The 20,927-nt window shown below is 45.3% G+C and overlaps 1 protein-coding gene across 1 annotated transcript in view; it reads right to left on the minus strand.

The window, feature by feature from the left end:
- The window catches only part of SPON1 (spondin 1), a 310,818-nt gene that overhangs the window by 25,346 nt on the left and 264,545 nt on the right, over nucleotides 1-20,927 (minus strand). The gene's annotated exons all lie outside the window — the stretch shown is intronic.

Below are 20,927 nucleotides of genomic sequence, written 5' to 3' on the forward strand. Positions count from 1 at the left end.
GGCTTTGTTGCCAACTGAACAGATCCCTGAGTTCCAGGATAAGAGACTTGCTTGGCTGGCTCATGGCGACAAGGCTACAGTCCTTAGAGTTGTGCCTGGCAGCAGGTGACTAGAATGCAGTTAGAATGCGTTGTGACCTTATCCCTGGTTGGTACCTTGCCCAGAAAATCCCACAGCCCCATGGAAACTGAAAGGAAGGAGGACAGTGGTGTCTCTGAGGCTCAGGCCCAGAGGTTATAAAAAGCTCTCTGGTCCATAGCTTCCCATTTACCATGCAGGAAGGGGCTGTTGGGTGGTGGTGGTTCAGAGGAAGGCGGCTTAGTCCTGGGCGAGGGGAAGGGCCCACAAGGACAGGCCAGCAGCGGTGAGCCACCCAGGAAGCTTGCAGCCTCCTCCTAGGCTCAGGCTCCCCGGGGTGCCCTCTTTCCATCAGATGAAAAAAATCTTCGGATGCACAGACACCCCAACATTCACATGTCTGCAGGCAAAGCATTTCCCAACAGAGCAGTTGCATTTCTTATGCAAAATATATTTATTTGTTTACAGTGTATCCCTTCTTCCCTCCTAAGAAATATCTGTTGAATGACCGAGAAGTTGTTTATCATGAAGTCATATATGGAACATAACCTATCTGTCTCCTGAGTGCCAGCTCCGTGTCTCCCCAGACCTGGTTTTCCTCCAGTCATCTCATATGCCTCATGGCTGAGCCCATCCTCTGACCTCAGAGTCCTGCTCCTCCTCCAGCAGCCCAGCCTGGGTTGAAGGCACAGCTCAGGCATGCCTGAGCCGGGCGCCAAACACCACCAGCTCCCTTCACCCCCGACACCAGTCAGGCTGAGGATTCCTGTGTTCACCTCCTTCCACAGTCTCCCCTCTGGCCGCCCTGTCTCCAGTATCTTCTTGCTTCCCCCAATTCATCCTCCACTTGCTGCAAATCTGACTGTATCTGTCTCCTGCCAAAACTCTTCAAAGGCTCCTCGCAACTTCCATGACAATTTCTTACTTCCTGGGTTTTGCTTATGTGGTCCTCATCATCTAGTTCTGCTCTACTTTTTTTCTTTGATTTTTAATTCCAGAATAATACACACATTGTGGAAAATTTTAGCATCACAGAAACTCACAATGTAAATGTTGAACACAGTCTACTTCAACAGCAACCCTGCCTTCTGTCTCCTTCTCCATTTCCAGAATATTACAGCATGGTGTGTATCTTTCCAGATCTTCTACGATGCACATGTAAGGATGTGTGTGTGTGTGCATGCATTATATTTAGCTTTCTCACCAAATTTGTGTCATACTGAATATCTTGTTCTGTACCATGACTTTAAAATATTTCCTTAATATCATATCACAGGAAACTTTCCATCAGTACATACTATATACTATGTACACTATATACTATATATCTTAGCTCTCTTTTTTGATTTTTAAAGTGTTGGATATCTTCAAATTATGGCAAGTCAGGTCAAGACTTATAAAAAGGAAATCCAAGATATCAGATCCTGGTAATGAGATACTGTCTGATGACAATCCCTTTGCTCTTGAAGAAATATTTCACTAGAAAATAAAATCAATGTGGGTGGAGTGAAGGTGGCTGCCAAGTTAGCTGGCCCTGCAGATTCACCTTGCTTTACAGTTAAATTCTGGTTTACAGGTCCCAGCTGATATAGTGATTTTGCTTTTGTAATATATAACTACACACACACACACACACACACACAGACACACACACACACAAATATTGCTTCTTGGCCTTTTGGCCAAGATCAAATGTATAACTCCACAAATATAGTTTGGACCCTACATTACCATTTATTTATGATGATGAAACTCCATTTAGATCTATGGAGGCTCCAAGGATGGTGGGACCATATATGTGGGCATGACAGCTTCCTGCTGTAAATCTTTTCATCTAGTGGTTACACAACATCTGCAGGGTCAACAGCTTATTGTTCTCTTTTTTGGTGATCATTTGAGTTAAATGAAATAAGAAAGCAGGAGTATTCTACCACATTTATTTAAAAAGCTAAATATTTTTGTTGAAGCAGCAAGTTATCTGGTAGAACTTAACTTCTATAGGATCAGAGAGAATCTTGCTCATTCATGGCCATATCACCATGTCCACGGCCGCTCAGTAGATTGTTGAAAAAGCGAAACCACACCATTCTCTTTGATGTATGCAGACAGTTATACAGCAGGGGATGTTCTCTAATTTGTTCCGCTGGCACCATTAGTAAATATTTAGTTGTTTTCATAAATGATGCTGTGATGAAGACTCATGTACATATTTATTTGCTCATACATCCAAGGATTCCTGTGTCATTGAGTCATAGGAGTGATCAAAATGTGAAGCAAATTTAAAACTGTGGTTGGCCCTACCAAATTGCCCTCCAAATGTCTGTACTAATTTCTACTCCCAGCAAGGATGTGTATGTGCCCCTGTTCTCAACTTAGGGCACATGGGATACTATCCATCTTTTTAATGTTTATGAATCCAGCAGGCAGGAAAGTAGCGTAGTTGAGAAGCATAAGCTCTGGAATCATACCTGAGGTCATATGCTGATGGTACCATTTACTAGCTCTGTGTTTTTGTTTTGTTTTGTTTTTGAGACAGGGTCTCACTTTGTTACCCAGGTTGTAGTGCAGTGGCACGATCTCAGCTCACTGCAGGCTCAGCCTCCTGGGCTCAAGCAATCCTCCCACCTCAGCCTCCTAGTAGCTAGGACTACGGGTGTGCACCACTACTCATGGCTAATTTTTGTATTTTTGTAGAGATGGGGTTTCGCCACATTGCCCAGGTTGGTGTTAAACTCCTGAGCTCAAGTGATCTGCCCACCTCGGCCTCCCAAAGTGCTGGGATTACAGGTGTGAGCCACCATGCCCTGCCAAACTCTGTTTTTTTTGGCAAGTCTTGTGACCTCTCTTAGTTTTCTCATCTGTGAAATAGGGTAAAAAGAGGATCTTCTGCATGTGGTTGTTAGGGGAACTAAATGACAACTCATGTAATGTGGCAATGAAGGGCCTGGCACATAGCAGGTGCTCCACAAAAATTACTGATCATTCTTATTCTTACTTACATTCAGGCTAAGCTGGTATCAGAATTGACTTGCCCTGCCCGAGTACAGAGACTGGAGCGAACAGTTGCAGGTACAAACCCACAAAGCCTCAGGAGAACTTCCCTCCATTGAAAGCTAAGCTCTGAGTCTCAGGAAGCGTATGATGGAAGGCTTATGTAGCTTGGATGGGGGCACTGAGGCCCTGGGCATTTCACATTCTGAAGAATGAAGGACTTAAATTCAGAGTAAGCAACCCACACTTCAGACTTAAATGAAAAGCTTATTTTAACAAGTCTCTAAGGCACAGACAGGAACTTTCAAGAATCCTTAGAGCCCCTTCTCAGCTCCCACAGGACCCTTTTCAAACAAAGTGTCTCAGGGCATCCATTGTTCATGGTTCATTCGGATGATGCCAACACTTTTCTAAAGACATGCCAATTAAAATAGGAAAAAACCCAAAGATACTACAGGTCACTCATATTCATCTTCCATTTTGCTTTTGTAAGAATATTGTGGGGATATAATAGCTGTACTTGTACCTCACAGTTACTGGTACCAAATGGGAACAGCATAGCCCCTAACAGGCCATGGGCTGAGGTCAGGTCTGGAGGGAAGTGGGTTCATGTGGAATGAAAACAGATCTGGGACAGATCTGTTCTGGAGGCAGCAATTACATCAATACCAGGAGATAAACAGGGTGGTCTGAGCAGAACAGAGAGTAAGACTGTGAGTCTAGGGTCAGGGCTGGTGTCTGAACCAATCTTACCCTACGCTGGCCCTCCTCTGCACTCCAGAGCCAGCCACCCAATGAGGAAGAGCTCCGCACATCCCAGCCGTGCCCACAGCAGAAGGCCAGAGTCTGTCACCTCCCCCTGCCCCTTTCTTCCTAACTTTTTGACTTTGTCTTCCAGTCCTGAACCACAAGCTGTTTCCTCATCCTAAACATTCCTTTGCTCCTGGTAGCACTGAGGCTCAAGACCTCAGTGTGGAGTCAGCCTGGCCAACTTGCCTGATGCCCCTGCCATCTCTCCTCCCCACAGGAAGAGAAATGGGGTGCAATCCATGATCAGAGAGGGAAAGGAATAGAAACAGGTGGAAACAGCAACAATAATAAAACAATAATTATTTATTTTTTATGTGCTAAGCATCTTTCTAACCTTGCAAATTGCCTAATAGATAGCATCTGATTTAATCCTTACAACACATTTGCAAGGTGGATATATACTTTTTAATCCTCAGAAACACATTTATTCAGCCAAATTAGTTTCACAGTTAGTTAACTGGCTGAGCTACAGTTTAGACCTCAGTCTGATTCTAGAGGCCACACTCGTTGCCACCATGAACCCAGGCAGAGGGGGCCTGAAAGTACACACTGTGGCACAGGAGAACCAGGCCCACCCCTCCTACTTCTGCTGCTCTTAAGGGCACATCCTAGCCTACTTTCAGTTCTGCATATCACAACCACACGTGGAAGACTATCAGACCATGTTCACAACACTGAAAGTTAATGCTGTTCTGACCACCGGTTTTGATGAAGCCGGGGAGGCACAGGCTCCTTGGGCTGAAGAAAAACTGTCTGCTACTAAACAGGGGAAAACCCAGTGCCACTAATTGCAAATGCAGTGATACGCAGCCATATACACAGTGTGCATTCCCCCATTCAGCAGCTTGTTTCTTACAGAAAGCTTTGGAAATAGCTATCATGCTCTCCACTGCAGATGAGGAAGCTGAGGCTCAGAGAAGTCAGGTCACTTGCTGACCACACAGGAACCACGATTCCAATGCAGGTGTATCTGACTCCAAACTCACGCTCTTTCCACTTTCCCTGACTGTCCTTTTTCTCCATCCTTCTCTCCTCCCTCCCCCATGTTGCTCATTCTGCAGTGAGAGCACAGCTGACCCTGGTTGGTGGCTTTCTCCAAGGAACCCTTGCTTTGAGGCACAGGCTTACTGGGGTTCCCTCTGGGAGAGCAGTGTCTGGAATCTTGCATGGAGACCCCGGTGAGCACTATTTGGCCCCATTATTTGCTTTTTCTCTTTCCCAGTTGCCATGCACAAAAAATATCCATCCTGACAACTTCTACCTCTGAAGGTAATTTTTTCATGCCTGGGTGAGTGTTCTGGTGATGAGTAGCAGGAAATGAGCCATTTTATGAGGTGATAACAGGGCTATAAGCATCTTTAAAACCAATTGTGCCCAACGGTAGCCTCCCCTCATTTCAACAGGCTCTGGGCTTCTCAGGTCATAAATAAAACAGCTCATACTTGGTGGCACTTTGCAGTTTGCCCACGGTCTGCACTGCTGCTCTCTGAGGAAGGCAGGCGTGTGTCCCCATTTCTCAGGTGAGGCAACTAAGACTCAGCTCTCCTCTGACAGCAGATTCACTGCTCCCCTCAAGGTCACCAGTGACCTCTCCATGCCAAAGCCAAAGTCAGTGCCCAGCTCTCAGCTCTTGTGACCCCTCAGCAGTATTTGACACAGCTGGTCACTCACTCCCTCTGCCTTGAAAAGCTTTCTCCTTGGCTCTGGGACTTGCTGCCTCTGATTTTCTTTCCACTTCATCAACTGTTTCTTCTCAGTCTCCCTCGCTGACTCCTATTCACTTTCCTCTAAAGCTTGAAGTGCTCCAGGGCTCAAGCCTTTGGTCTTCTTCTCTTCTATCCACACTCCCTTGGTGATTTCATTTAGTCCTCTGCCTTAAAAAGCCAACTGTGTATATGCTGATGATTCCTAAGCTGTAATCTTCTATTGCAAACTAGCCTCTGACTCTAGACTTGCATATCAGCCACTCAACATTTTCATCTGGGTATCTAAGTGGCATCTCAAACTCAACAACGTGCCTGAAGCCAAACTCCTGATCTTCCCCTCCCTAAGCCCAGCCTCCTTCATTCTTCCCATCCCATTACATGGCAATGCCGTACCTTCAGTTCCATCCACCCTGGATGCCTCTTTCTCTCCCACCCTGTACCTGATCCATCGGCACACCCTGTCAACTCCACTTCCAAAATATCTTCATGATCCAACCACTTACCGTCTCCTGCCTGCCTCCATCCTGATCCAAGCCACCATCATCGCTCAGCTAGATGAGTGCAGTTGCTTCCTAGCAGGTCTCTCTACCTCCCCTCCCTTCCTCCAGACTCTTGTTCATGCAGCAGTCATATCATGCCATTCCTCTGGCCAAAATCCTCCAGTGGCTTTGCATCTCACAGCAGACAGGACCTTGCTCTGGTCCCCCACGCCCTCCATGGTCTGCCTGTCCTCCTGAGCCTCATCTCTTACTACTCTTCCACAACCTGGGTTTCGGCATCCTGGACCTCTTATGTATCTTTAAACATGCCAGGCACACTTTGCACTTGCTGTTCCCTGTGGCTGGAATGCTGTTCTCCCAGATACCAGAGCACTCTCTCCTTTGTTTCTTCCAGGTCTTTGCTCAAATGTCAGCTTCTCAGTGAGGCCTTTGATGTCCATGGCAGGTCCCTGCCCCCTTTTTGACTCAGCATCCCTATTCCTTTAACCCAGTATCTTTTCTTCATAACATTTGCCATTGTCCAGTTGACTGTGCATTTTGCTTACTTTTTTTTTTTTTTGAGGCAGGGTCTTTCTCTGTTGCCTACGCTGGAGTACAGGGGCATAATCATGGCTCACTGTAGAATGACCTCCTGGGCTCAAGCCATCCTTCTATCCTCAGCATACCAAATAGCTGGGACTACAGGTGCCTACCACCACGCCCAGTTACTTTTAAAATTATCTGTAGAGATGGGGTCTTGCTTTGTTTCTCAGGCTGGTCTCAAACTCCTGGGCTCAAGCCATCTGCTTGCCTCAGCCTCCCAAAGTGTTGGGATTACAGGCGTGAGCCACCGTGTCCTGCCTTATTTACTTTTTATTATCTATCTCCCCCTGCTAGAATGGAAGCTCCAAGAGGGCGAGGGTGTTTGTCTGTTTTGCTCACTGCTGTACTATCAGTGTTTAGATCTGTGTTGGGAACACGCTCAACTAATACTTGTTGGATGAATGAGAGGCTGTGATGAGGAAGGGGTTGGTGTCCTCCGAGGCCCAGTCCATGGGCACTCCCTTGATTTAGGATGGAGCCAGAGCAGTGTGAAGTGACATTCATAGACCTGGGTGTTAGCTGGAGGCGCTGGAGGAGCAGTGAGAGTCCCAGCATAGAGCCGTGCCAGCACGGCCAGGTAGAGGAGGGGAAGGGACAGCATACAGAGGCCACTTTGGGAACCGTGGTCAGAGCTCACAGGTTCTGAACCTGGCTCAGATGCGCTGGCTGGCCGTTCATAAGTGCTCATTCTACGCCCTGTTCCCCGGGAAGCAGCTACCATTACAAGCTGCTGTGTGATCAGCTATTTCAGAGCCAGAGAAAGTATCTGAAGCCCATTAGCAGATCCACTAGAAGATGATGCATTTGCACAGAAGCATTTCAAATTCAATTTCTTTTTATTTCTTTTCAAACACAGCTTGTAATTTCAATGGGAAAATTGCATAATGTCCATAGATAACGATTTTCCCCTGAAATGGTTTTGTGGAAGCAGCTTGGCATTTCTGAAGCCAGAGAGGAAGGGACCATCAGAGCTGTTCTGGGCCTGCCCCACTGCCCCTCCGCCCAAGGGCTGCCTCTGGTGGGTGGGAGCTCTGAGGACTCACATCACCCTATGACCTTCTGTGTGCTGGCATTGGCCATCGGCATTTACTTAGCTTGTCCTTTGGTAACTGAAGTACCATCCTGGGTTTAACCTAATTATCTGCATTTTTACTATGTTCTTTTTAGTGCTCACACAAGTCTGCTGCTCCCCTGAGTAAAATCAGTGAGCAAAGGAGCAGAAGAGGCTGATGGGGCATGCCTGCCTCCCATCCCACCAGCCCCCAGGACCTGCTTTTCCGTGGTCCGCCTCCCCATCTTCTACCTGACCTTCAGCAGTCAGAAAAACCTTAGTGCCAAGGCCAGAGCAAAGAAGGGAAAAGGGGGCTACAGCAGAAGATATTCAATCGTCACGTAGGTGATGCCAAATCCAAACAGGAGAGAACATCAAGCAAGGGCTGTCTGCCTTCAAACAGAAAGGGCTGTGAGGAAGCCCAGACCATAAGCCAGGCCAGATCTGACTAGAGGTGCCTCAACCTGTAAGGGTAGTGCCCCTTTCAGCACCCCTAACCCTGCCCCATGGGAACACATCCTGTAGTCTTCAAGAAACAGCATTGGTGGCCGGGTGCTTTGGCTCACACTGTAATCCCAGCACTTTGGGAGGCCAAGGTGGGTGGATCACCTGAGGTCAGAAGTTTGAGACCAGCCTGGCCAACATGGTGAAACCCCATCTCTAAAAGTACAAAAATTAGCTGGGCATGGTGGCAGGCACCTGTAATCCCAGCTACTTGGGAGGCTGAGGCAGGGGAATTGCTTGAACTCAGGAGGCAGAGGTTGCAGTGAGCTGAGATTGCACCATTGCACTCCAGACTGGGTGACAAGAGCAAAACTCCGTCTCAAAAAAAAAAAAAAAAAGAAAAAGAAACAGTATTGGACACTCCTCAACCATGATTCCCATCCCCACTGCCATCCCAGGGCAGGTCCTGTCCCAGAAGCCAGCATTAGAGCAGGGGCCGCATTGCATCCCTTCTATATCCCCAGCACCAGCCTGGCTTGTGAGAGGTATGCAGGGAATATTTAAGGGATAAATAATAAATTAGTTAATTAAACAATTAGTTAACAATAAGCTAGAGGAAGCCTCTGGCCTTGGCTGCCCTCCCAGAGGGTTTAGGGGATCTTGTTCAGAGTGTGATGGGACTGGGACATGGCTGAGGGGTTTGTGAGCAGAAGAGTGGTATATGACCTGATTCATATTTTTAAAGGATCCTGCTGGCTGCTCTGGGAAAGTAACTGGAGTGGCGTAAGCTGGGGAGCAAGGACCCCAGGCAGGAGGCCATTGCTGTGTCTGGCGACATAGGGCCAGGGAAGAACAATGGAAGGGGTGCAAGGCATGGGATGCAGACATATTTTACAGGTTGGCTCGGCGTTATCTGCTGAGGGATTGGATGTGAGGTGTAAAACAAAGAGGGGTCAAGGATGACTCCAAAAGGAGGTGTCATGTAGGAAGGTAGATATGTGAGGCCGGAGCTCAACGGAGAAGTCCAGGCTGGAGACGTAAACTCCACGTCATCAGCATAGAGACTGGTAGTTAAAACCACAGGATAGATTACCTGGGGAGTGAATGGAGGCAGAGGAGAGGATGGGGGAGAGCCAAGCAGACTAAGGTACAATGGCCAGAGAGATAGGAGGACACCAGCACCTGCCCAGGGCCTCTTAAGAAACCCTGTGCTGCCCCCACCGCTACCTCGGCAGCCCCTGTTTACTGCTGCCCTACTGCCCCCCTCCCACGTGCTCATTGCTGCTGCCGCTGCCCCACCGGCCACTACTGAAAATACAATGGAAGCAGGTTCAGGAAAGACGGAGGTGAACTAGTGGAGCCAGCAAGCCCAGAGAGCACTTTTTGAGAAGTCTGCTGTGGAGTTGAGAAAAATGGCAGTAGCAGGAAGGACGTATGATTATTTTTTGAAAGATGTGCGATATGAGGGCAAGTTTGTATGTCCAAGTGTATAATCCAATATAGAAGATAAACTCATATTGCAGGAGAGAGGGAGGGTGCACTTGCAGGAATGGATCCCTAAGGTGAGATCCAGACCTGGGAGGGAGGAGTGGTCTTCCAGAGTTGCCAGAGTGGGGAGGGAAAAGGGAAGCAGAGGACAGAGCTGCAGATGCTCTGGTTACTGGTTATCTGCAGGTGCTCTGGTTAGTGGTTACAGGCATGAGCCAGAGAGCAGGTGGGTTGGGTTGCTGGGGCTGATGGTGAGGACTCATTCATCCAGCAATGATAGATGGAGCCCCTAGTCTGTACCAGGCCTATTCCATGTGCTGGAGAATGAGCCCTGAACAGAAGACACACCCATCCTTGTCCTCAAGGAGCTTACATTCCGGAGGAGGAGGCAGACGTAACAGCTACACAGTGTGTTCAGCGCTGATTAGCTCTCCAGGGAAAATACAGCCACGAAGGGTGAGGGGGAGGGCCAGGATGGGGTGAGAGAGTTATGCTGCAATTTTAAATAGAGTGGTGGAGGAAGCCTTCACCAATAAAGTGACTCAAGTATTTTAAGAAACAGATGCTGATGCATATGAAAGGGCCAGGAAAGAACTCTACCAAAATGAAAATATACCTCACATACTGAAATAAGGTCTTTAGAATTTAAAAACATAACCATGTTTTGGCCACACACACAGAGACACACACACACACACACACACACACACACACACACACACACACACACGGTGTAGGAGGAGAGAGAAACAAAAAGAATGACCCTATAATCCCACCATCCTTACCCGGCAGCTTTCATCAATTGCAATATTCATTTGTTTGTCATAGTTGACATCATAACTTATGCACAAAACACACACACACACACACGTATATACTTTTGAATCTTTTTTTTTTCAGACATTGCTATATAGTCTTTGGATTCACCATTAAAAAAGTCATGTCACAAATGAGAGTATCTCTAAGATATATTAAATGTTAAAAGCAAACTACAGTACAGTTTGTATAGTAATCTATTTGTGTAATCTATTTACCTTTGTGGAGAGGGGTGGTAAGGATAAAGAAAATTGTGTGTGTATATATTTCTAGTTGCATAAAGTATCTCTGGAAGGATATATAAGAACATTACAAAAATCAGTTGCCTCAGGGGAAGGGAACTAGGTAACCAGGGAGCAAGCAAAAGGCTGAGGATTGTCACTGTGTAACCTTATATATCTTTTGATTTTCAAACCAATTGCCATTAAATATATTTAATATATTGCCATTAAATATATTGCCATTAAATTTATATTGCCATTAAATATATTGCCATTAAAAAAATGGAGGCTGGGGCCAGGCGCGGTGGCTCATGCCTGTAATCCCAGCACTTTGGGAGGCCAAGGCAGGTGGATCACGAGGTCAGGAGATCGAGACCATCCTGGCTAACACGGTAAAACCCTGTCTACTAAAAATACAAAAAATTAGCCGGGCGTGGTGGCATGCGCCTGTAGTCCCAGCTACTTGGGAGGCTGAGGCAGGAGAATTGCTTGAACCTGGGAGGTGGAGGTTGCAGTGAGCTGTGATCATGCCACTGCTCTCCAGCCTGGGTGATAGAGCGAGACTCCATCTCGAAAAAAAAAAAGAAAAAAAATGGCGGCTGGGCACAGTGGCTCATGCCTGTAATCCCAGCACTTTGGGAGGCTAAGGCAAGAAGATCGCTTGAGTCCAAGAATTCGAGACCAGCCTGGGCAACAGAGTGAGACTTCATCTCTACAAATAATACAAATAAAACATAAAAAATAAATTAGCTGGGTGTGGTGGCACACGCCTGTAGTCCCAGCTACTCAGCTACTCAGGAGGCTGAGGTGGGAGGATCGCTTGAGCTCAGGAAGTCAAGGCTGCAGTGAGCTGTGATTGTGCCACTGCAGCCTAGTCTGGGTGGCAGAGTGAGACCCTGTCTCACCACCACCACGAAAAAAGAAAGGAAGGAAGGAGAGAGAGAGAAAGAAAAATGGAAAGTAGAAAGAAAAGGTCGCATCCAAGCCTGTTTCCCAGGGTTTTTTCAACTGGTTAGTCATGAAGGCTTTTGAGGTGGGCACTGTGTGAGGCTGACCCTGCCTGTGGAGGAGAGTAGGGCGGACGTCTAGACCCAATGGGCTTGGAGCCAAGGCAGCGGCTGGGAAGGTGGGCAGAGGGACAGAGCGCAATGGCAGGGGTAGAATTCATAAGATAGCTGATGCGTTCTTCACTTGACAATTTTAAAGAGTGTTAGGCTTTGTTAGGCAAGGAGTATCTTTAAAGTAATGGCAGTTTCAAAAGAAATGAGAATTCATCCACACACCAAGATCTCCTTCTCCTTCTCTTTCTTTACTTAGAAATGTCTGACCCAGGTGTTATTCTGGCAGCCTAGTTTGCTGGGTCTTTAAATGTAATAACATTTCACTTCATCATCTCCCTTTATCAACTGATTTCCATAAAAAGCTTTCAAATTATTAAGTAATGAAGCTCCAAGTGACCCGAACGGGGCAGAAGTAAGTGTGCCTTAAGGTGCTCAGCACATTAGTATCAAATAAGGATCCTGGGAATGCTGCTTTCTTAAATGTTGCTATTTAAATGCAAAGTAACAGCTCTCCTAAGCTGTGAAAGCTTAACCCTTTTCATTCTCGAGTACCCCACATATTTGAGGTTGAGGAGAGACTTGGGAGATGACAGGAGAAATTTTGTGTTGTGGCAGACACTAAAGGGTGTCCGTTCTAGGAATTTGAGAACACACACATACACACACACACACACATACACGGACACACACACACACACACACACACACACACACACACAGGCTGGCCTCTCTTCCAGGTTTCCCATGGTAGCAGAAGTTTCTCTGACTGTGAAAACCCTCTTTTATTTTTGTGGCTCATGGAGCAGGAGTTGAAGAGCGGTGTGGTGGAATAGGCAGACCGAAGGTTCAACTCTTGGTTTGGTCACTTATATGCTGCACAAGTTTGGGGAAAGTGCTGTCCTCTCTGAGCCTGACTCTGTCTGTAAAACACATGTTAATGAGCTCCTTTCTGGGTCAGACACTGTGCTGGGCTCCCATCACAGGGCAGTAGACCAGACAGACTGCCCTTGTGGAGCTTGTTTCCTACTGGGTTAATCACAGTGCATGAAGGTTAAATGAGATGGTGTCAGTCAGGGCCAGGTGAATAGTAATGAAGGGGGTGCCTCTGATGACTTAATCATACTGGCAGGCTCTCCACCCCGCTTCTGTCAGTGCAACCTCTCACTACTGCCTGACCCACCTTTCGACCAAATCTCCTACATCACCTGTCATGCCCAGGCACCCCAAGGCTCATGCTTTTGCATTGAATCCTTCTGTCTGGAATGCTCCTGCCCTTGTCCCCTCAAGCCACTCCTCTTCTGAAAAGGCTTACTGATGACCCAAGACTCTCAGATCCTCTTTGTCCATGATTATTTGTTCACTCATATAAAGGTATCTTCCCCACCAGGTGTCTAGCAAAGTACCCATGTCATAGTATGTGCCTGATCAAATATGTTGAATGAATGTTCAATCAAGTTTTTATTCCCAAATATTACATGTGAATTGTGAGAGGATCTGTCCATCATGATTACTGCCACCCAAAGAAGTATTCGTAAAACTTTGTGATAGTCACACCATGGAGATATCACAGGTATATGCAGCAATTCCCAGCAGAGGTAACTGGGGTGGAAGCTTCCTAAACTTCATCTTTCTTGGAGTAGGTTCTGAAGACCTCTAGGGGCCTGTAAATATGTTGTTAGAGTCTTCTTAGCTCTCTGTGGGAATTTAAACATTTACATTTATATTTTTGTGAGAATAAAATAATAGATTGTGTACATATTAAGGATCATCTCAAAGATCTAGTCAGGCATCACCAGGCAGTTCAGTGGCTGGGATGCATTTGTTTTCACATCTCACGGTTGCCCTATACAACTTTATTGTGCATTAGTGTGGAAGACAATGTGATGCTCTGTTCAGATCTCTCTTCAGGAGTGAAGGACTTACTTCCCAGCTGCAGGGATGATGGTAAAAAGTTGCTCTTAGCTGTCAGTTCTTTGGCATTGGCTAGATAACACAGCCTAATGTGAGGTCACACTTCCTTCCAGGGTGACCCTCAACCAGTGATCCTCCAGGGGCACAAAGGTCAGTGCTCTTGTCCCCAAGGCAGGACAACTCTGAAGAGTCATCCAGCCCAGTGAGTTGGTTGGTAGAGGTCTTCGATGGACCTGCAACACAGCTCAACTTCTCCCTCTGCACATCCTGCTTCCTTCCCCTCCCTCCCACAGCTGTGGTTCCCAAGAACATTCCTTGGTAACTTCCTGCACTCTAATCTTGACGCAGGTCTCCTTCCCAGAGAACCCAGCTGCTAAAGAGAGTGGGTTCTCTCTTCTGCTAAAGAGAGTGGGTTCTAAAAGGAAGGCAGAGTTAACAAATCAAAGACATTTTGACTAGGTAAAGCCCAAAGGATACGTGTGCTGCTGCCTGAACAATGTGTTGTCAGTGGTTGGAAGAACAGTGGGAGAACTGAGTTAGCCCAAAGGGCCCTGGTATATGCATACCAAACTCGGAAGGACCCAGGCTACGAGGGTCAGCATTGCATCGAGATTGTGAGCAGTCATTTAATTTCAGCAAAACAGCATCACCCATCACATTAAAGCAATGTTCTTAATTAGCATTTAAAGTGTTTGCAGTTTTATTTGTGTTATTATTAGTATCATTATTTTGTTTTTATAATCTTATGAGAGCTATAAGCATAAGGAGTTCATATCTGGTTATCTTTGCACATATTTAAATAATATGATAATGAAAATCCTTATAACTTAACCTTGGGTGTTTGTGAGCTTGTATTTGCCCTTTAAAAGAGATCTATACATTACTCAGGTTTGGGAATTATTTAATTTTGCAAGAGCATGGTATTAAGAGGCTGTGTTTTGGAGGCTCTGTGGCTTAACTGTGTAACCCTGGGTATGTTACTTAACTCTTTGAGCCTTGATTTTCTCATCGGTAAAATGGGGATAATAATCTACCTTACAGGCCTGTTCCAAGGTACAAGTGAGCTGTAAATAAATGTACAGTGCTTTCAAAGTTTCTGACACATATTAAGTGCTCAACAAATGGCAGTAGTTAGGAGAGGCCGAACAATAAAGAATGCACCTCTCTGTAATCCCCTTCCAAGTCTGGCCTGGAAAAAGTCAGCGGTCTGCATCCATCCCTGACAGAGAGCAGGAGGAGGGGTTTTGGGTGAGTTATTTTCAATAGAAAGTCAGAGTTAAATTTGCTTAAAAGCTAGCAAGCAAGCAAGCAAGTAAGCAAACAAATACTAAGGCCTCAAGGCACACAAAAGTGAAAGGTTAAAATAGAAAACCGTGAAGAGCTATGGCCTAAATTTAAATTCAGGGAATCTTACATTTAGGGACCACTTAATAAATGAAATAAAGCTGGGAGTCGTGGCTTGTGCCTGAAGTCCCTGCTATTTGGGAGGCTCAATAGATTGAGGCCAGGAGATTGAGACCAGCCTGGGCAACATAGTGACACTGCATCTCTACAAAAATAACTAAATAAATGAATGAAACGAATATTGCCATGGTAAGCTGAGTAATGGCACCCCAAAATATCTACATCCTGATCCCTGGATCCTGTGAATGCTTCATTATATGTCCACAAAGGCCTTGCAGATATTGTTAATGATCTTGAGATGGGGAGACTGTCCTGGATTATCAGGGTGGGCCCTAAATATAAGTGTCTTTACAAGAGGGAGGCACAGGGAGATTTGACCAAAGGAGAGGGGAAGGCACTGTGATAATGGAAGCAGAGATTGGAATGATGTGGCCACAAGCCAAGGAAGACTGGCAGCCACTGACTGTGCAATGGAGCCTTCCAAAGGAACCAGCTCTGCTTGTATCTTGACTTCAGCCCTGTAAGACTCATTTTGGACTTCTAACCTCCAGAATTGTTAGAGAACCAATTTGTGTTACCCCAAGGCACCAGATTTGTAGGTAATTTGTTACAACAGCAACAGGAATGGATATAATTCCTGTGGGCCCTGCTCGCCTTTTTGATTAGTGAGTCTAATGAAAATAAAAGGCAGACAGTCCCTGACTTAAAATAGTTTGGCTTAACAATTTTTTGACTTTATGACGATGTGAAAGCTATATGCATTCAGTAAAAATTGTATGTCGAATTTTGACCTTTTCTGAGGCTAGCAATTTGTGATATGATACTCCTGGGGTGCTGGACAGCAACAGTGAACCACAGCTCCCAGTCAACCATTCGATCACAAGGGTAAACAACCGATACTGTACAGTGTACTGTGTTGCCAGCATTTTTTGGATATTGTGTTTTGTGTTTTCACATCCCATTATGTTTAAACAATTTTCCACTTAGGATATTTTCAGCTTCCAGTGGGTTCATTGGGAAGTAACCCCATGGTGGGTAAAGAGGCATCTGTAACTAAAACCTGTCATTAGAAGGCAGCAGTGTAAGGGGCATTGCTATTCAAGTCCGAAGAGCTTGATCTGAATCCTGTCTCTCTACTTCCTAGCTGTGTGATCTCAGGCCAGTCAGTAAGCTTCTCTGAGCCTTACCTTCTTCATCTCTAAAATGGACTAAAGTGAACTCAAACAGAGTTGTAAAGATTAAATGTTAGAACACTTTATGAACCATACAACTATGTGCACTATTTATCATTATTAGTATTACAAATTTTTAAAAATCCAAATTGAAGATTGTAATCAAAATGCCACCTTTTAGGAAGATGGCACGATGATGCATACAATGTCTAAGACATTATATAGACAAACATTTGATTTAGGCCCAGCAAGAAAGTGCTTTAGAACATGGTGCTGAAAAATCTCAGCTGTTAGAACCCTGTCTGCAGTTCTCTTAAACATCACATACTTAAACCAGAGCTTACTTTCAACTCCTTACTTTTGCAACCCTGTAGACGTATGGTGATACTATTGTCACTTGGACTTCTCTCTGATATTTTATTTTCTTTAAAAAGAGTATCAATAATCCGATCTTCTCTAACTATTGGGCAATTTTGCTGTACTTGAGGTTTCCTGAAATATAAATGATGGAAATAATCCGTGCTTGAAGCTGTAACAATAAAAACGACGATTATTTTTCAAACTCAAGACTATTCACATGTCTTCAGTCTATCTTCACTGGCACAGCACAATCTCCAAAGCAAAAGGAAGAAAATAAATAGCTTAGAAGTTTGAAGTTGGATCCTATCAACAACCTCCCCTCCCATTTCCAATTCAATCAAGCATTTCCTTACTCAGGCAGTAAGGAGAGAGGATGCTGTTTGGATCTAAACTATGTATAGTTTTGTTTTTTTAAAAAAACATTTTTATAATAGATTTTTCCTTATACAAAATATGTTCTTTGTAGAACACTTAGAAAATAGACACAGGCAAAAGGAATAACATAAAAACAATTCATAATCCCACTACCCACAGATAACCATTGTTACTTTTTACATCGTAAGCCAGAAAAAAAGACATGCTGGTATGCCTGAGTGTGACATTTATGGACTCAATGAAGCAGCTTAATTCTAATGATAATAGCCTGGATTCTATATTCCTCCATGCAGCTGGGCCCTGCTGTGAGTGGGCAGACCTGGCTTAGGAAAATTCACGTCCATAGCCTGATAAATCATAAAGGAATGGTGCCCTCAGCCACACCCTGGAGAGGCTTCCGTCACTACATCCCTGCCATGTCTACTGCCTTCACTGTCTTTACATTAGTGCAAGAGCCTCCAAAATCAGTTCCTCCCTCCCGTTTTACTCCCTGCACCCAGTCCATCAGAGGGAACTTTCTAAAACAGACACTTGATCAGGCTACTCCACTCTTGAAATTCTTCCTTTGGCTTTAGGGGTAAAGTCCAGTTTTGTTCAGCATGGAGCCCAAGGGCTCACCCTTTGGCCCCACTTACTTCTCCGGCCTCATATCTCCCTCAGTCTTTCACCCTTATGTGTATCCTTTATGCCAGCCACCACCATCCTCATCTTCATCCTCATCACCAAACCAGCTGTCAAGTACTGGGTATGGCCTCTATGCTAGATATGAGAGTGCTACACGCATTATCTCATCTGCATACTAACAGTCATTTAAGGTGGGGTTTCCTGCTGAGGAAACTGCAGCTTAGAGAAGCTAAATTCAGTCCCACTCATGTAGTTAATAAGCAAAGGAACCAGCCTCTGAACCCAGGGTCCTCCGATATCAAAGATATTCTACTTGCAGTTTCCTGAACCACATAGCTTTTGTTTTTTTTTAAGCTTCTTTCCATAAACTACCATCTCCCTTTTAATCCTTTTAACCCTTTCTCACCTAGGTAATGCCTACTTGTCCTTGAGAATGCAGTTCAAGGCTTTCCTGACCACTTGGTTTAGCTTAGCCACTCTTCCTCTGTGCTTCCAAGGTACCCTACGTTGCACCCTGTCATGGGATCCGCCTCAGGGACTGCTGTTATGCCCTTACATATCACGGATCCGCTTCCTCCACTCTCCGTGCTTCAAGGGGAGGAACTGTGTGTTCTTCATCTCCTCTCTCTATCCCTCTTCCCCACTGTCTAGTACAGGATTTGGCACAAGGGAGGTATGAAATAAATGTTTGTTTAATAAATGAATGAATCAGCAGCAGCTCCTAGAGCCTTCAAATAGTCTTCAACTGATCAAAATTTGATTTGCTTATAACATTCCTGCCAGAAATAGCTCAGAGAAATAAGGAAAATGAAAGCCAGAAAGAATTCTCCACCAGATCTCTTGCCAGACTGGAGCCAGATAAAAGAGCCCGTCATCAGTAACTAACTGCAGGTCCTCAGTGGTGCAGAAGGGACCTGGATTTCCCAGTGTTTTCTTGTTACATTTAATTCTTGTCACTTGCCTATTTTGTGACCCAGATAAGACCAGTGGCAGGGCACCTAGCTTTGGAAATTCTTGAGAGGCAAAGAACAGAAGGTAGGAGGGAGAAAACTATGTCCAGGGTCTCTCATGGATTGAAAGGGAGGGCGTGAGGTTGGGAGGTAGAAGGGTGGAGACAGGATTCGGGGTGGTGAGGAGGTGTGCCCCATTTTCACACTCACAAAAGCCTCAGATAACATTCTGGCATTTTCTCCAGAGTCACAGAGATACACCGACAGAACCGAATGACATTAATCTTACAGCTTTCCACATGTCCTGCTCCCAATTGACCCCATTTATGGTGAAGTATAAATGAATATTTTTATAATTCTTATAAATAATCTTGAGATTAATACAATTTTATTGCATTGTATTTTGGTGTTAAAGCGTTACCCCAATTTTGCCAATCTTGCAGTAGCACTTTTTCCACTATTTATTTATTTATGAGACAGGGTCTTACTCTATCGCCCAGGCTGGAGTGCAGTGGTGTAATCTTGGCTCACTGCAACCTCCGCCTTCTTGGTTTAAGCAATTCTCCTACTTCAGCCTCCCAAGTAGCTGGGATCACAGGCATGTGCCACCACACTGGCTAATTTTTGTGTTTTTAGTAGAGAAGGGGTTTCACCATGTTGGGCAGGCTGGTCTCGAACTCCTAACCTCAAGTAATCCACCCACCTCAGCCTCCCAAAGTGCTGGGATTATAGGCATGAGTCACCATGCTCGGCCCACTTTTCCACTTTTTAATATGCCAGAGCTTTTTAAAAAATGGAGACAACCTTACTTCTGAGAGGCTCTGGCTGTGCTGTAGGATCTGAAAGAGACCCCCTCTGTTTCTTGGGTGTAGTTTGTTTGATCTTTGGGAATCAGTAAAGGGTGGGTGGGACAGTGATGTGCTGGAGCTGACTTCTGTCTAAGGAGCGTTAATTACATGCATCTTTTCCCAACTCTACGTTCAGTGGCATCACATTGGTAGCTGGAAATTGGCCCTGGTGAGAGTATTTACACCATGGAAACTGGCAAACATTATAAATCAGGGCTTAATTTTTTTCTTTCCGAGAGCCTATTGTTAAATGTTCACTAGCATGTTACTGGTAGTGGGAAAGGAGAGGGCAACCTTAAGCTGGAAGCTGGAGGTATTTTTCTGACCTGATGATGGTATACATACAGATGAGGGAGGATTCAAGTCACTCAATTGGTATCAAGATTTGGGAACATCCAGGTTCATGGGCAGCGGCTGTATGTCAGTGCTCCCCAAACTAGCTGTGCTTCAGAATCAGCTAGAGGTTTTCTAAGTCTACTCATGTTCAGATCCCACCTCAGCGCTACTGAATTGGGATCTCTGGGTGGGGCACAGAAATCTATAGTTTTAAATATGTTCTCAAGGTCACTGGTCACTGGAACAGTATATGGAATCTTTGCCATATGTCTCAAAATATGAAGACAGCTCAAGAAGATGTTAAAGTGCATCCTATGAGGATATGATTTCCTAATCAGGTCCCCTGTCATGTGATGCCTCTGTCACCTGTCACAACTTGATAAAACCTGGCTTATGTCACAGCTTGGTGAGACCTGGTTAACAGAGGTAGAGGTGCAGGGACAAAACAAGGAAGAGATTATGAAATGTTATAATGGGAAAAAGCATGGTCTGAAAATTTTGTTTGTACTTACACAAAGCTTTGTCAGAAATGCTCTTTGAAATGGGCTTAGGCCATTGTATCACCTGTCATTGAGTTCCCAAATGAGTTCATAGGATGATAAAATATCTCATGGTGCCAACATGATTCCAGTATTCATAGCAGCTGAAAGTGGTCCTAGTCCCAGGAAGAGCTACTTGGGTTGGATAAGACAGTGATCCCAGGGCCAACATCTTCACTGAGGGCTGGGAGTGACCAGAAGGCTGGTAGGTAGCAGAGACCAGGAGGACAGATGCTAGTTAATGGCTGGGCATTAGGAGGCTCACAGGATCACGGTTCTAATGAGAGGTGAGGAGGTGATGAGAATGAGGTGGAGCCTGACTTTTCCTCTTGCCCTGCATCATGTGGGGTGTGGAAGAACAAATGCCCTTCGCTTGTGAAGATGGGGGGAGCAGAGAATCCCCCATTGATAAGAAGGAGATGGAGGGAGAGCTGGGTGTGGGGCTGAGGATGAAGAAGAGATTTGGAGGACATATTAGGGCCACCTAGACATTTCCTATTACCTAAAAATGTCGGGTGAGTCCACTTAGAGTAGAAATCTGGCTTTTGCCGTGGCAGCTGTCTTGCTTTATATGACTGTGTATCCCATCCATCACACTGTATTATAATGTTTTAAAAATGTGTTTATGTTCTAAGTCCAAATTCCAGGTGTAGTAGAAAT

This window comes from Pongo abelii, chromosome 9 (assembly GCF_028885655.2).
Source record: "Pongo abelii isolate AG06213 chromosome 9, NHGRI_mPonAbe1-v2.0_pri, whole genome shotgun sequence".
In the NCBI taxonomy this organism is placed as follows: Eukaryota; Metazoa; Chordata; class Mammalia; order Primates; family Hominidae; genus Pongo; species Pongo abelii.